Source organism: Chiloscyllium punctatum, chromosome 4 (assembly GCF_047496795.1).
Source record: "Chiloscyllium punctatum isolate Juve2018m chromosome 4, sChiPun1.3, whole genome shotgun sequence".
NCBI classification, from domain to species: Eukaryota; Metazoa; Chordata; class Chondrichthyes; order Orectolobiformes; family Hemiscylliidae; genus Chiloscyllium; species Chiloscyllium punctatum.
In genome coordinates, this window is record NC_092742.1 from 103987740 (window position 1) to 104003770 (window position 16031).

General features: G+C 53.1%; 1 protein-coding gene across 3 annotated transcripts in view; it reads right to left on the minus strand.

The window, feature by feature from the left end:
- The window catches only part of LOC140476606 (pleckstrin homology domain-containing family D member 1-like), a 158373-nt gene that overhangs the window by 137504 nt on the left and 4838 nt on the right, over nucleotides 1–16031 (minus strand). The window lies entirely within an intron of this gene.

The following is a 16031-nucleotide window of genomic DNA, read 5'->3' on the forward strand; positions in this document are numbered from 1 at the left end:
CGGGGGCTGTGCGGTAAGGTACAGGCGAGAGGCTGGGTGGTGGGGTATAGTCAGGGGGCTCAGTGGTGGGTACAGACGTGAGGCGGAGAGCGTGGTACAGTTGGGGAGTTGGGGGGGATGAACAGTGGGGTACAGTCGGGGGGGCTGGGCGGTGGGGAACTTGCTGGGGTTGGGCAGTGGGGTACAGTCGGGGGACTGGGCAGTGGGGTACAGTCGGGGGGGCTCGGCGATGGGAGTACAGTCCAGGGGGCTGGGCAGTGGGGTACAGTCAGGGGGACTGGGCAGTGGGGTACAGTCCAGGGGGCTGGGTGGTGGGGTACAGTCAGGGGGACTGGGCTGTGGGGTACAGTCCAGGGGGCTGGGTGGTGGGGTACAGTCAGGGGGACTGGGCTGTGGGGTACAGTCCAGGGGGCTGGGCTGTGGGGTAGAGTCAGGGGGCTGGGCAGTGGGGTACAGTCGGGGGGGGCTCGGCGATGGGAGTACAGTCCGGGGGCTGGGCGGTGGGGTACAGTCGGGGGGGCTGGGCAGTGGGGTACAGTCTGAGGGCTGGGCGGTGGGGTACAGTCAGGGAGCTGGGCGGTGGGGTACAGTCTGAGGGCTGGGCGATGGGGTATAGTCCAGGGGGCTGGGCGGTGGGGTACAGTCAGGGAGCTGGGCGGTGGGGTACAGTCCAGGGGGCTGGGCGGTGGGGTACAGGCGAGGGACTACATCACCTTGCTACTATGAACTCGCAGCGTCCTGCTACAATGTGAACACTCTGTTTTGTGAACCTGATGATCCTGTGATTTGGTTGATTTTTCAATGTGCTGCTTGTTTTCATAGGGAGGAAACTGTCCAACCTTGACCGTGTTCTGCCTTCACAAGGCCAAAGCCTGCAGCGGAGCGAGCCTCCGATTAATCTGAAGGTTCCTGCTAGTTTAGTCTCCACCTGAGCTAACGTCTCCTCAGTTTTGTGCTCTGGCACTGGGATGGCAGCGCCAATTCTTTTCAGTCATGACCTGTTCAGATCGTGTGCCTTTGAGAGGTACCCACTGTGCAGTAAATGAAGAACGTTCATTTTGCTGGTGAAACCCGAACCACTGTCAGCTCAGCTCCAATTCAGCCTTGAACTGTACCACACTGTGGTGGTCTCCCTGAGGATGAGAGACTGGCTCTGTACCATTGCAGTCACACCAAGAATCTGAGGCTAACTTTCCCTTCAGCTTGCAGTCTGGCTGGTGAGGAGGGGCGGGGGCAGAATGGTGTTCCCTGGAGCTTCTTGCTGGTTCCAGCCGCGTCCTAGCGCCCAGGTCTAGCAGTAAGTGACGTTAGTGACCAAACAGCCTCTTGTGGCACTTTTCGGTGTTCCAACAAACACTATTCCAACCTGTGACGTTGTTCAATACTTACCAGCCCCCAGAACCGTCCTCTTTCAGTACTGCATACTCGTCAACTGCACAAAACCGGCCATTCGGCCCAACTGCCCATGTTGGCTTTTCTGCTACACACTTGCCTCTCGTTGTCCTGTTCCATCTCAGTGTGTCCTCCTGTTCCTTTCTACCTTGTGTCCCTAGCCAGGTTCCCCTTAAACGTATCAATGGTGTCAAACTCAGCGACTCCCTGTCATTGTCAGCGCCAAGCTCAGAGCACTCTGTCTCAAGATGTTTCACTTGATTGTAGCGCCCAGCCTTGTACAAGTGGCCTTTAGTTACAGCTCCACAAGAGAGTGGAGATTAGATTAGATTCCCTACAGTGTGGAAACAGGCCCTTCGGCCCAACAAGCCCACGCCAAACCTCCAAAGAGTAACCCACCCAGACCCCCTTTTCTCTGACTAATGCACCTAACATTATGGGACAATTTAGCATGACCAATCCATCTACCCTGCACATCTTTGGACGGTGGGAGGAAACCGGAGCACCCGGAGGAAACCCACACAGACATGGTGGGGGGGGGGGAATGTGCAAACTCCACACAGACAGTTACCCGAGGTGGGAATCGAACCTGGATCCCTGGCGCTGAGAGACAGCAGTGCTAACCACTGTGCCACTGTGCCACCCCTATCAAGGTTGGATGTGGTGAGGGTGGGGGAGGTGGGGGGGGTGGGGTGTGTGCCGGGAGCTGGCTAACATTTCCACCAGAATGTGTGCTGAAGGGATTGGGTGAGTTGGGACAGTTGTTGATGATACACCGAGGGGAATCAGTAACCAGGAGCAGCAGCAGAGACAGAAAGCTGAAGGGTCAGCTGCAGGTTAGCAGTTGATTGGCTGGTGAGTCATTATTTCACCTTTTAGAGATTTGAAAACATGGCTATTACATTATTAAAGCAATAATTTAAATTAGATAAACTAATAAAACAAAAGAAAAGAAAACCTCAGCTAATGAAATGTAGACAACACAAGTCAGGGCAGGTAGTGAGCTCCATATCTGCCCCCAGGTCTGAGTGGGGAATACTGCAGGGACTTAGCAAGGAAGGATACATTACCTGGAGGCTTTGTTCTGGGAGGCAGTGCCACTCCTTAGTGGCTGGCTATTTGTGTGGCACGAATGTTTCTTGCCTGCTGTCGGCTCGAACCTGGATACTGTTCAGAGCTTGTTGATTTTGGACAGGGACTGCCCCAGTATCTGAGGAGTCACCAGTGGAGCTGAACACTGTGCAATCATTGGAAAACGTCCCCAGTTTTGACTTGATGATGGAGGGAGTACCATTGATGAAGCAACAGTCATAGACTCGCCAACTTTAAGGGCTTTTAAATGGTCATATGGACAAAAATGGAATTGTGTAGGTTGGGTGAGTTTGGGATCAATTCCGCAGGTCAGCGCAACATTGAGGGCCGAAGGGCCTGTACTGCGCTGTAATGTTCTAACTGACGACGTTGGGCATGGGACACTCCCTTGAGGAACTGAGATGTCCTGGAGCTGAGATGACCGACCCCCACAACCAGCTTCCTTTGTGCCAGGTATGACTCTAAGCAGCAGAGGGTTTTCCCCCGATACTCACTGATTCCAGTTTTGCCAGGGCTCCTCGATGCTATACTCGGTCAAATGCAGCCTTGATGTCAAGGGCTGTTACTCTGACCTCACCTCTGGAATTCAGCTCTTTTGTCCATGTTTGAACCAAGGCTGTAATGAGATCAGGAACTGACTGATCCTGGCGAAATCCAAACTGGGCATCACTGAGCAGGTTATTGCTGAGCCGGTGCTGCTTGATAGCACTGTTGATGACCCGCTTTCATCACTTTGCTGATGAATAAAGTGTATTAATAGTCAACACAAATTTCAGGGGAGATGTGTCATAGAGTCATAGAGTCAAAGAGATGTACAGCACAGAAACAGACCCTTCAGTCCAACCCATCCACGCCAAATAGATATCCCAACCCAAACTAGTCCCACCTGCCAGTACCCGGCCCATATCCCTCCAAACCCTTCCTATTCACATATCCTCTTAAATGTTGTAATTGTACCAGCCTCCACCACTTCCTCTGGCAGCTCATTCCATACACATACCACCCTCTGCATTAAAATGTTGCCCCTTAGGTCCCTTTTATATCTTTCCCCTCTCACCCTAAACCTATGCCTCTCTAGTTCTGGACTCCCCCACCCCAGGGAAAAGACTTTGCCTATTTACCCTCTCCATGCCCCCTCATAATTTTGTAAACCTCTATAAGGTCACCCCTCAGCCTTCGAGGGATATTATTATAACTGAAACTTTTGACCTAAGGTGAGGCCATTCGGTACGAATGCACTCAACACAATCAGCAAAACACTGCAGTGTTTTAAAAAGATTAAAACATCACTTTACAGAATCAGTCTCTTGCAAGCAAGTGAGCCAACACATTAATCAGTCAGCGACTTGAATCAGGACACTGTAGCAGTTGTCTGCAGTAAGAGCTAAAGGGGTCAACCAACGTTCACACATCTCCCAAGTGCTCTCCTGAGCAAAAAAACTCCAAAGATGGAAAGCTCGCTGTTTTTTTCTCTCTGTTTTACATGGTATGCTATAAATAAAGCTCTGCCATAAAATGCGCTGCTCATCACTTCGACCTTGTCCTCTCAGGATCTCTTCAAAGCTGCTGCACTCTAACGTTCAGCCACAACGATCCTGCGCTTCACAGGCAGGTGGGACTAGTTTAGCTTGGGATCATGGTCAGCATGGACTGGAAGGACTCTATGACTCTATTACTGCCCACTGCAGGGCCCTGTCCCACTGCCCAACTGCGTGGAAGCAGGCCATTCAGCCCTTCGAGTCCACACCGACTCTCTGCAGGGCATCTCACCCAGACCTGCGACCCTACCCAGTCCTTGTAACCCTGCATTTCCCATGGCTAATCCACCCAACCTACACATCCCTGAACACTATGGGGTAATTTGGCATGGCCAGTCCTCCTACCCTGCACATCTTTAGACTGTGGGAGGAAACAGGAGGAAACCTACACTGACACAGGGAGAATGTGCAAACTCCACACAGACAGTTCCCCGAGGCAGGAATCGAACCCACGTGCCTGGTGCTGTGAGGCAGTGGTGCTAACAACTGAATAACCAGGACACCCCAATGGGAGCACAGTAATTGGTTGCAGGCTCCCAGGGCAGTATACCCTGCTTCAAAAGTGCTCAGCGACTGACCAGAGGGGAGCATTGGGAACCACTGGGAGATACCCATCTTGCCTTGCTTCTGAAACTACTCCCCCATCCCCCATCACTTCAATTGCCCAGTCCTGGGTGCAATATCAACAGCAGCCATGAGACTCCCAGTGGTGTCGTTGAGCAACGCAGAGTTGCCAGCTTCTTCTCGGCCAACAGCTCTCAGAGGGTGGGACATGCAAATGGACCCTCCCTTGGCCGTCCAGTTAGATGCCCAATGGACGCTTAATTTCCCAGAAAGTGGTGCGCTGCCTGTCTCTCCAGCTGGTGGGGAGTTCAGCATCGCCTGAGGGTGACCATCTCTTGGCGAAGGGTATTGTGGGGGTGCAGGGTGTGAAGGTGCTGCTGGAGCTGTCACAGTGGAGGGGTGGGTGGGCAGGACTCAGTGGGCTAAATGGCGACTTCTGCTCCTAGCATCGCGGGGAAGAACAAACAATTAAGGCTTGCCCTCCCGTGTAGTACTGAACAAGCGCCATCCTCTTTCCCACATTACAGCAGAATCTACATTTCAAAAGCCTAACTACAACAAAGCATTTTGGGAAAGCAAATCTTAGCAGGACTTATACACTTAATGGTCAGCTCCTAGGGAGTGTTGCTGAACAAAGAGACCTTGGAGTGCAGGTTCATAGCTCCTTGAAAGTGGAGTCGCAGGTAGATAGGATAGTGAAGAAGGCGTTTGGTATGCTTTCCTTTATTGGTCAGAGTATTGAGTACAGGAGTTGGGAGGTCATGTTGTGGCTGTACAGGACATTGGTTAGGCCACTGTTGGAATATTGCGTGCAATTCTGGTCTCCTTCCTATCGGAAAGATGTTGTGAAACTTGAAAGGGTTCAGAAAAGATTTACAAGGATGTTGCCAGGGTTGGAGGATTTGAGCTACAGGGAGAGGCTGAACAGGCTGGGGCTGTTTTCCCTGGAGCGTCAGAGGCTGAGGGGTGATGTTACAGAAGTTTATAAAATCATGAGGGGAATGTATAGGATAAATAGGCAAAGTCTTTTCCCTGAGGTCGGGGAGTCCAGAACTAGAGGGCATAGGTTTAGGGTGAGAGGGGAAAGATATAAAAGAGACCTAAGGGGCAACTTTTTCACACAGAGGGTGGTACGTGTATGGAATGAGCTGCCAGAGGAAGTGGTGAAGGCTGGTACAATTGTAACATTTAAGTGGCATTTGGATGGGTATATGAATAGGAAGGGTTTGGAGGGATATGGGCCAGGGGCTGGCAGGTGGGACTAGATTGGGTTGGGATATCAGGTCAGCATGGACGGGTTGGACCGAAGGGTCTGTTTCCGTGCTGTACATCTCTATGACTCTAATTGTCTGTGAAGCGCTTTGTGACATCTGGTGCTCCATTTGTGCTGCCATTTAAAAATAAAAATCAATGACGTGGTGAAAGAGAACTTAAATGTCTCTGTAAAAGCAGACACGCTGACACATTGCTTCATCGTCTCCTCGTCAGGACAATGTACAAGAATGCCAAATCTCAAAGGGAACAACAACTTGTAGTGCAGGAGGTGACTGGTTAGCAATGCGGCTCTGATTGGTTCAAGGTGCAGTAATGGAGAATCCGCTGGGGAAAAGCTGCTTTCGCTAAATTTAATCCAAAGTCCCGGACGCATCAAACAAGTCTCAGTGGTGGTGATCATTGACTCTCATAACAACCCATCTGGTTCAACAATGTCCTTTAGAGAGGGAAATCTTTACCTGCTCTAGCACATTCACGACTCCAGACCCACAGCAAAATAGCTGACACTTAACTGCTCCCCGACATAGCCCGAGTAAGAGACTCAGTTCAAGGGCATTTACAGATAGGCCATAAATGTCGACGCCACATCCCATCAAAAGGAACTTTTTAAAAAGAATCAAACTTTTACCAGCACCCAACAGCTGAAAGGGGATTGTCTGGCTGTTTTAATACAGCAAATCCCTTTGCAAAGTATCCCAGTGTAAGCTGCTCCCTCTGAAATTTGGCATTCTTGTTCTCATGTATCCTTTCACAGAAACACTCACGCTCTCTTTCACCGTGTGACAATTGATTTTTTCTTTAACAGATAAGCGCACTGCTTTGTGACCCTGCATGACAGATGGCACCTGCATTTCAACAGTGCTGCACAGGCTACAAAGTACCTTGAGACAATCCAGGGCTATGACAGGTGCTAGATAAATGCAAGGTGTCCTTATCTCACGATGGCAGACACTGCCTTCCACACCCCAGTGGGGGCAGTGTAATCCCCTGAGAGAGTGCTGCAAAAGGAAGGGCTTTTGCCCGAAGCGTGGATTTTCCTGCTCCTCGGATGCTGCCTGACCAGCTGTGCTTTTCCAGCATCAGTTTTATACATTACCTGGTCTCAAGTGGAGGGGAAGCAGTGGTTGATATTTTGGGTCAGTTCTTTATTTTTAGCCATAAGTAATAACTGGAAAATGATGCGTTTTGTAGGGCACGTCACAAGAGGCAAGAGATACTTGAAGGTACTCGGAGATTCAAAGAATCTGAGAGGAGACCTTATTGAAACGTGCAGTCTTCTGAGGGGACTAGGCACGGTATGTTGTGGGGTGTGGGGTGTGGGGTGTTCCCATTACATGTGCAGGGGTGTGAGGGTGGGGGGTGTTCCCATTACGTGTGCAGGGGTGTGAGGGTGGGGGGTGTTCCCATTACGTGTGCAGGGGTGTGAGGATGGGGGGTGTTCCCATGACGTGTGCAGGGGTGTGAGGGTGGGGGGTGTTCCCATGATGTGTGCAGGGGTGTGAGGGTGGGGGGTGTTCCCATGACGTGTGCAGGGGTGTGAGGGTGGGCACCCCTAACTGCTCATTACCACGGGGTGAGTGTTTGCTCTTTGTTCGCTCTGACACAACTGACAGGATTTTGATCACCCTCTCCGCTCGGAGAACAAATGATCACAGCTTCCCCCATCTGAGTTCACCCTGGGACCACTCCATCGCTCCCAGCCTCTTCATGACTGCCCAGGCCTGGTGAAGCAATGCTGGCCAGGATTGGGCACAAACCCTGCCAACCCCTCCCTCCACCCCCCACACCCCTGGGGGATGGGAACACCCTCATCTCCCTCACCCCCACACCCCTGCACACGTAATGGGAACACACCCATCTCCCCCACCCCCACACCCCTGCACACGCGATGGGAACACCCCCATCCCCCTCACCCTCACAGCCCTACACATGTGATGGGAACACTGCCATGTTCCATTTGCGTGACCCTGTGACAAAATCTGGGACATCAGAACTGGAGTGGGGGTTGTGATTCACCCACAATGAGCTTTCAATCTATAGGCTCCACTAATAGCCCAGCAGTCTAGGGTGTGGTGCTGGAAAAACACAGCAGGTCAGGCAGCATCCGAGGGGCAGGGGAGTCCACGTTTTAGGCAAAAGCTTTTCATCAGGAATGCATCAGCCCCTTCCTCCCAACCCTGACCCTCGGCCCCGCCCTCTCGACCCTGACCCTCAGCCCCACCCTCTTGACCCTGACCCCCAGCCCCTCCCTCTCGACCATGACCCCCAGCCCCCCCTCTCGACCCTGACCCTGACACCCAGCCCCAGCCCCTCCCTCTCGACCCTGACCCCCAGCCCCTCCCTCTCGACCCTGACCCCCAGCCCCACCCTCTCGACCATGACCCCCAGCCCCACCCTCTCGACCCTGACCCTGACACCGAGCCCCAGCCACACCCTCTCAACCCTGACCCTCAGCCCCGCCCTCTCGACCCTGACCCCCCAGCCCCGCCCTCTCGACCCTGATCCCAGCCCCCGCCGTCTCGACCCTGACCCCCGGCCCCCGCCCTCTCGACCCTGACCCCCGGCCCCCGCCCTCCCGACCCTGACCCCCGGCCCCCGCCCTCTCGACCCTGACCCCCAGCCCCCGCCCCCGCCCTCCCGACCCTGACCCCCAGCCCCCGCCCTCTCGACCCTGAACCCCAGCCCCCGCCCTCCCGACCCTGACCCCCAGCCCCCGCCCTCTCGACCCTGACCCCCAGCCCCCGCCCTCTCGACCCTGACCCCCAGCCCCCGCCCTCTCGACCCTGACCCCTAGCCCCGCCCTCTCGACCCTGACCCCCAGCCCCCTGCCCTCTCGACCCTGACCCCCAGCCCCCTGCCCTCTCGACCATGATCTCCAGCATCTGCAGTCCTCGACTCTCCTGCTCCTCAGATGCTGCCTGACCTACTGTGCTTTTCCAGCACCACCCTCTCGACTCTGGCCTCCAGCACCTTGATGTCCTCACTCTCTCGTTCTCGCCCAGCAGGTAAGTTGAGCTTCTACGTTCAGAAAGCCCTGAATGAATACACGGTAAGGTCTGTTATCGGGGGGTTTACCTCAGCTCACATCTAATACTGGCCCACCAGCATCCCACCTCCCCGAGCCTGATCTACAGAACATTCGTCAAAGAAATCAAACGGGACAGATCATCTGGGCGTGAATTTCGGCACTGGAACAGATAATGGCAGAAGGGCCCATCGCAGCCTGTAGTAGATGCAGGAGCTGGACTGGAGTGAAATGTAGACAGAATCTCGCTTTGAAAACGGTCAAGGGGCTAGTGGACTATCCTGAGGGGCAGGTGGGAGTCCAGTTAGCTGGGGAGTCCTCAAGAGCCATGGTCGGACTGTACATCATCGTGTGGGAGCAGTGATAACAAGGGACTCTTCGGTGTGTGTGTGTTTTTTAATCTAGCTGTGAGCTATACTGAGTGGGCTGAAATCACGCATCTCAATGAGAACGCTGCAGGTTCAGCGCCCACTCCAGAAACCTGAGCACCTCATCAAGATCAATACCGTGGGGAATGTCACCATCCCAGTTCATAGAATGGGAATTGAAGAGAAGCTTCATGTTCCCTCATGGAAACGATCTTGGCACGGGCTCAGAGACAAGGCAGGAGCTCTCTTTGGTACCCTAAGCCAGTACTTGTCCCACCATCAGCATCACTGATTGATCTGGTTTTTATTTCTGTCCCTTTGCTGGCTTGCCGCACTTCTTACGGCACAACAGGGGCTACTCCGGCGTTTTCATTGGCTGTGAAGGGTATTGGCATGTCCTGGGATGGGCCAGGTGCGTTATAAATGCAGGTCCTTCCTTCGGGCATGTGGCAGTGCGGTCAACAGCGTGGAAAACGGCTGCCCCCATCCTGAGCAGGTACCTCCTGCAAAGTCAGGAACTGGTTGCCTCAGAATCCAGTTGCCACTGGAAACAGCCGACTGGGAAACACGTCGCCACCAGAGAAATTCCAGGCCGCGACCAGTTTAACTTTTAAAACCAAAACAGCACAAGAGGTAATCTCACCTGCGAGGCTGAGGAAGAGCCTACTGCTCCCTGCACAGCCCATGTCTCCCTAAAGGCCTTTACAAGCCTAGCCTTCATGGGTGGAATGGAATGTCCCCAATTCCCCTGGGGGGGTTTGGTGACTGGGGAGGATTTTATCCAGCGGGATGTTTGGTGACTGGGGAGGATTTTATCCGGTGGGGGGTTTGGTGACTGGGGAGGATTTTATCCGGTGGGGGGTTTGGTGACTGGGGAGGATTTTATCTGGTGGGGGGGGTTTGGTGACTGGGGAGGATTTTATCCAGTGGGGAGTTTGGTGACTGGGGAGGATTTTATCCAGTGGGGGGGTTTGGTGACTGGGGAGGATTTTATCCAGTGGGGGGGTTTGGTGACTGGGGAGGATTTTATCCAGTGGGGGGGTTTGGTGACTGGGGAGGATTTTATCCAGCGGGATGTTTGGTGACTGGGGAGGATTTTATCCAGCGGGATGTTTGGTGACTGGGGAAGATTTTATCCAGTGGGGGGGTTTGGTGACTGGGGAGGATTTTATGTGGTGGGGGGGGTTTGGTGACTGGGGAAGATTTTATCCAGTGGGGGGTTTGGTGACTGGGGAGGATTTTATCCAGTGGGGGGTTTGGTGACTGGGGAGGATTTTATCCAGTGGGGGGGTTTGGTGACTGGGGAGGATTTTATCTGGTGGGGGGGGTTTGGTGACTGGGGAGGATTTTATCCAGTGGGGGGTTTGGTGACTGGGGAAGATTTTATCCAGCAGGATGTTTGGTGACTGGGGAGGATTTTATCCAGTGGGGGGTTTGGTGACTGGGGAGGATTTTATCCAGTGGGGGGGGGTTTGGTGACTGGGGAGGATTTTATCTGGTAGGGGGGGGTTTGGTGACTGGGGAGGATTTTATCTGGTGGGGGGTTTGGTGACTGGGAAGGATTTTATCTGGTGGAGGGGGTTTGGTGACTGGGAAGGATTTTATCCAGCGGGATGTTTGGTGACTGGGGAGGAATTTATCCAGCGGGCGGTTTGGTGACTGGGGAGGATTTTATCCAGTGGGGGGTTTGTTGACTGGGGAGGATTTTATCCACTGGATTCTGAGGCAACCAGTTCCTGACTTTGCAGGAGGTACCTGCTCAGGATGGGCACAGCCGTTTTCCACGCTGTTGACCGCACTGCCACATGCCCGAAGGAAGGACCTGCATTGGTGACTGGGGAGGATTTTATCTGGTGGGGGGGGTTTGGTGACTGGGGAGGATTTTATCCAGTGGGGGGGGGGTTTGGTGACTGGGGAGGATTTTATCCAGTGGGGGGTTTGGTGACTGGGGAGGATTTTATCCGGTGTGGGGGGTTTGGTGACTAGGGAGGATTTTATCCAGCGGGATGTTTGGTGACTGGGGAGGATTTTATCCAGCAGGATGTTTGGTGACTGGGGAAGATTTTATCCGGTGGGGGGTTTGGTGACTGGGGAGGATTTTATCTGGTGCGGGGTTTGGTGACTGGGGAGGATTTTATCCAGTGGGGGGTTTGGTGACTGGGGAGGATTTTATCTGGTGGGGGGTTTGGTGACTGGGGAGGATTTTATCTGGTGGGGGGGGTTTGGTGACTGGGGAGGATTTTATCTGGTGGGGGGGGTTTGGTGACTGGGGAAGATTTTATCCGGTGGGGGGGGTTTGGTGACTGGGGAGGATTTTATCTGGTGGGGGGGGTTTGGTGACTGGGGAGGATTTTATCTGGTGCGGGGGGTTTGGTGACTAGGGAGGATTTTATCTGGTGCGGGGGGTTTGGTGACTAGGGAGGATTTTATCTGGTGGGGGGGGTTTGGTGACTGGGGAGGATTTTATCCGGTGGGGGGTTTGGTGACTGGGGAGGATTTTATCCAGTGGGGAGTTTGGTGACTGGGGAGGATTTTATCCAGTGGGGGGGTTTGGTGACTGGGGAGGATTTTATCCAGTGGGGAGTTTGGTGACTGGGGAGGATTTTATCCAGTGGGGGGGTTTGGTGACTGGGGAGGATTTTATCCAGTGGGGGGGTTTGGTGACTGGGGAGGATTTTATCCAGCGGGATGTTTGGTGACTGGGGAGGATTTTATCCAGCGGGATGTTTGGTGACTGGGGAAGATTTTATCCAGTGGGGGGGTTTGGTGACTGGGGAGGATTTTATGTGGTGGGGGGGGTTTGGTGACTGGGGAAGATTTTATCCAGTGGGGGGTTTGGTGACTGGGGAGGATTTTATCCAGTGGGGGGTTTGGTGACTGGGGAAGATTTTATCCAGCAGGATGTTTGGTGACTGGGGAGGATTTTATCCAGTGGGGGGGTTTGGTGACTGGGGAGGATTTTATCCAGTGGGGGGGGGTTTGGTGACTGGGGAGGATTTTATCTGGTAGGGGGGGGTTTGGTGACTGGGGAGGATTTTATCTGGTGGGGGGTTTGGTGACTGGGAAGGATTTTATCTGGTGGAGGGGGTTTGGTGACTGGGAAGGATTTTATCCAGCGGGATGTTTGGTGACTGGGGAGGAATTTATCCAGCGGGCGGTTTGGTGACTGGGGAGGATTTTATCCAGTGGGGGGTTTGTTGACTGGGGAGGATTTTATCCACTGGATTCTGAGGCAACCAGTTCCTGACTTTGCAGGAGGTACCTGCTCAGGATGGGCACAGCCGTTTTCCACGCTGTTGACCGCACTGCCACATGCCCGAAGGAAGGACCTGCATTGGTGACTGGGGAGGATTTTATCTGGTGGGGGGGGTTTGGTGACTGGGGAGGATTTTATCCAGTGGGGGGGGTTTGGTGACTGGGGAGGATTTTATCCAGTGGGGGGTTTGGTGACTGGGGAGGATTTTATCCAGTGGGGGGGGTTTGGTGACTGGGGAGGATTTTATCCAGTGGGGGGTTTGGTGACTGGGGAGGATTTTATCCGGTGTGGGGGGTTTGGTGACTAGGGAGGATTTTATCCGGTGTGGGGGGTTTGGTGACTGGGGAGGATTTTATCCAGCAGGATGTTTGGTGACTGGGGAAGATTTTATCCGGTGGGGGGTTTGGTGACTGGGGAGGATTTTATCTGGTGCGGGGTTTGGTGACTGGGGAGGATTTTATCCAGTGGGGGGTTTGGTGACTGGGGAGGATTTTATCTGGTGGGGGGTTTGGTGACTGGGGAGGATTTTATCTGGTGGGGGGGGTTTGGTGACTGGGGAGGATTTTATCTGGTGGGGGGGGTTTGGTGACTGGGGAAGATTTTATCCGGTGGGGGGGGTTTGGTGACTGGGGAGGATTTTATCTGGTGGGGGGGGTTTGGTGACTGGGGAGGATTTTATCTGGTGCGGGGGGTTTGGTGACTAGGGAGGATTTTATCTGGTGCGGGGGGTTTGGTGACTAGGGAGGATTTTATCTGGTGGGGGGGGTTTGGTGACTGGGGAGGATTTTATCTGGTGGGGGGGGTTTGGTGACTGGGGAAGATTTTATCCGGTGGGGGGGGTTTGGTGACTGGGGAGGATTTTATCTGGTGGGGGGGGTTTGGTGACTGGGGAAGATTTTATCCGGTGGGGGGGGTTTGGTGACTGGGGAGGATTTTATCCGGTGGGGGGGGTTTGGTGACTGGGGAGGATTTTATCTGGTGGGGGGGGGTTTGGTGACTGGGGAAGATTTTATCCGGTGGGGGGGGTTTGGTGACTGGGGAGGATTTTATCTGGTGGGGGGGGTTTGGTGACTGGGGAAGGTTTTATCCGGTGGGGGGGGTTTGGTGACTGGGGAGGATTTTATCCGGTGGGGGGGGTTTGGTGACTGGGGAGGATTTTATCTGGTGGGGGGGGGTTTGGTGACTGGGGAAGATTTTATCCGGTGGGGGGGGGTTTGGTGACTGGGGAGGATTTTATCTGGTGGGGGGGGGTTTGGTGACTGGGGAAGATTTTATCCGGTGGGGGGGGGTTTGGTGACTGGGGAGGATTTTATCTGGTGGGGGGGGTTTGGTGACTGGGGAGGATTTTATCCGGTGGGGAGTTTGAGGGGTTGTGAACCTGTCATTGGTTGGTGAGCTTGTCGACTGGGGTACATTTGATTAGGTGAAGTGATTGTGGTGGGGGCATCACCATACAGGGGGCACAGCCAGCAAACCTGACAGCATACATTCCTGGTGACCTCCTGAGGGAGGGGAAGGGAGGGTGGTCTGTCCCTGATTCAAAGAGACTCCAAACATCGCCTGATCTATGTTGTCACTGCTCCTTCACGTTTATTCGGTGCTTGCTGATCTACACTAGCCTCTGGTTAAGTGAAGCCGCGATTCCTGAAATTCGGATCCTTGAGCTTAAACCGCAAATACACCCCCCCCCCCCCCCCCAAGGCCTCACTCCTCCATATCTTTGTGCTCTCCTCCAGCCCCCTCAACCCACCAACAAACCTGTGCCCATCAAATCACCTGAGCTGATGATCAATCATTCCTGAAATCCGAAGTCCCATCGTTGGTGACCACATTTTCAGCCGTTCTGCTGTCAAGCTCTGAACTACCTCCCTCACTGTCTCCGCCTCATTTGTCCTCCCGTAACGCACTCCTTTATATCCCTTTGACCAGATGTTTAGACACCTGCTCTCTTATCAAAGATCGAATTTGAATGCAGAGTACAGGGTTAAAGGTAGGATTCCTGGCAATGTAGAGGAACAGCGGGATCTTGGGGTCCACGTCTATAGTCCCTCAACGTTGCTACCCAGGTTGATAGGGTTGTTAAGAAGGCATATGGTGTGTTGGCTTTCATTTGCAGGGGGATTGAGTTTAAGATCTGCTAGGCTATGCTGCAGCTAGATTAGATTAGATTACATTACAGTGTGGAAACAGGCCGTTCGGCCCAACAAGTCCACACCGCCCCGCCGAAGCGCAACCCACCTAACCTAACACTACGGGCAATTTAGCATGGCCAATTCACCTGACCTGCACATCTTTGGATTGTGGGAGGAAACCGGAGCACCCGGAGGAAACCCACGCAGACACGGGGAGAATGTGCAAACTCCACACAGTCAGTCGCCTGAGGCGGGAATTGAACCCGGATTCTGTCGAGTCCTGGTTAGACCACACTTGGGATATTGTGTTCAGCTCTGGTCACCTCATTATTGGAAGGATGTGGAAGCTTTCGAGAGGGTGCAGAGGAGATTTACCAGGATGTTGCCTGGACTGGAGGGCATGTCTTATGAAGAAAGGTTAAGGGAGCTAGGGTTTTTCTCATTGGGGTGGAGAAGGATGAGAGGTGACTTGATAGAGGTGTACAAGACCATGAGAGGCATAGACAGAGTGAATAGCCAGAGACCCTTCCCCAAGGCAGAAATGGCTATCACAAGGGGGCATCATTTTAAGGTGATTGGAGATCAGAGTGTGGTGAGTGTGTGGAATGCCAGCAGTGGTAGGAAAGTCAGATACATTAGGGATATTTAAGCGACTCTTGGATAAGCACATGGATGATAGTGAAATGAAGGGTTTGTAGGTTAGTCTGAACTAGTAGGATAAAAGGTTGGCTGAAGGGCCTGTACTGTGCGGTACTGTTCTATATTCTGTTATCTCATTCAGGTCTCCTGCTCCTGTGAAGAACTTTGGATCATTTTACTGCTTTTTTTGGACAGTTTATAATACACATGGATCGCTGGCGGTGACTGACCCAGTTAAGAAGCGGAAGACTCAGACTGACTGGTTTTCTTGGAGAGACGTTTAAAAAGCTGCCCTCTGACACGGTTACAGTCCCATCCACTGTCCTGAACTAGAAAGTCAACATGACAGGATTATAAGCGGGAGGTCTGGTACCACTCAAGAACAGAATTTCAGCAGTGAGGCAGATAAGTTAAAAAGAACAAAATCGACTCATTGGAGCAAAACACCTGGGATTTCTCTTCATGGCCAATGTGATTCATTTGTCCTTTGATAGAGTGTTATTTCAAAAGGTGTCATTAGAAAGAAGCTCATTAACTGCAAGCGACTATGGAACACAGTCAGAAGCTTTAACAGTGGCAGCCATGAGACTGTTATGTAAAATATGTTGGTTTCTGTTCAGTCAGGGGACAGTCGGTGTAACCTCAGCAGGTTACTTACTGCATGGTCCACAGCGCTCATTACTGGCGAACTAATTTTAAAACATCATCGCTGCTACTGACATGCAGCAGCTAATTCATACACGGCCGAGT